Source organism: Pteropus medius, unplaced genomic scaffold, assembly GCF_902729225.1.
Source record: "Pteropus medius unplaced genomic scaffold, Ma_sr-lr_union100, whole genome shotgun sequence".
In the NCBI taxonomy this organism is placed as follows: domain Eukaryota; kingdom Metazoa; phylum Chordata; class Mammalia; order Chiroptera; family Pteropodidae; genus Pteropus; species Pteropus medius.
In genome coordinates this window covers 18,495,528-18,496,645 of record NW_024344240.1, presented here as the reverse complement: position 1 = coordinate 18,496,645, position 1,118 = coordinate 18,495,528, and positions in this window count along the sequence as shown.

Genomic DNA, 1,118 nt, shown 5'->3' with positions numbered 1-1,118 from the left:
ATAGAAACACCTACATACATAAAGCAACTATTGACTGACATAAAAGGAAAGATTAATAGTAATACCCTCATAGTAGGAGACTTTAACATCCCATTGAGACCAATGGACAGATCTTCCAGGCAAAGAATCAAGGAAACAATGGGCCTAAAAGATACACTAGAACAGATGAACTTAATAGATATTTCCAGAGCATTTTACCCCAAAACAGCAAAATATACATTCTTCTCAAGTGCACATGGAACATTTTCAAAGACAGACCACATGTTAGGAAACAAATCAAGTCTCAATAAATTTAAGAAGATTGAAATCATATCAACCGTCTTCTCTGATCACAATGGTATGAAACAAGAAATGAACTACAAGAAAAAAACTGGAAAACACACAAACATATGGAGGCTAAATAACATGCTACTAAACAATGAATGGGTAATTAATAAGATCAAGGAAGAAATCAAAAGATACCCAGAGACAAATGAAAATGAAAACAAAACAACTCAGAATTTATGAGACACAGTGAAAGCAGTCCTAAGAGGGAAATTCATAGCAATACACGCCTACTTTAAAAAATAACTAAAAGCTAAAATTAACAATCTAACCTTACAATTAAAAGAACTCAAAAAAGAATAGCAAACAAAGCCCAAAGTGAATAGAAGAAAGGAAATAATAAAGATCAGAGCAGAAATAAATGAAATAGACTATGGCAAAAGAATACAAAAGATTAATGAAACCAAGAGCTGATTCTTTGAAAGGATAAACTAAATTGACAGACTCTTAGCCAGACTTATCAAGGAAAAAAGAGAGAGGACTCAAATAAAATCAGAAATGAAAGAGGAGAAATAACCACGGACTCCACAGAAATACAATGGATCATAAGAAAATGCTATGAACAATTATATGCCAACAAATTGGACAATCTGAAAGAAATGGACACATTCCTAGAAACATACAATCTTCCACGACTGAGTCAAGAAGAAACTGAAAATCTGAACTGACCTATTACTACCAATGAAATAGAATCAGTAATCAAAAACCTCCCCCAAAACAAACGTCCTGAACCAAATGGCTTCATAGGTGAAATTTACTAAATATTCAAAGAAGGATTATCACCTATTTTTGTC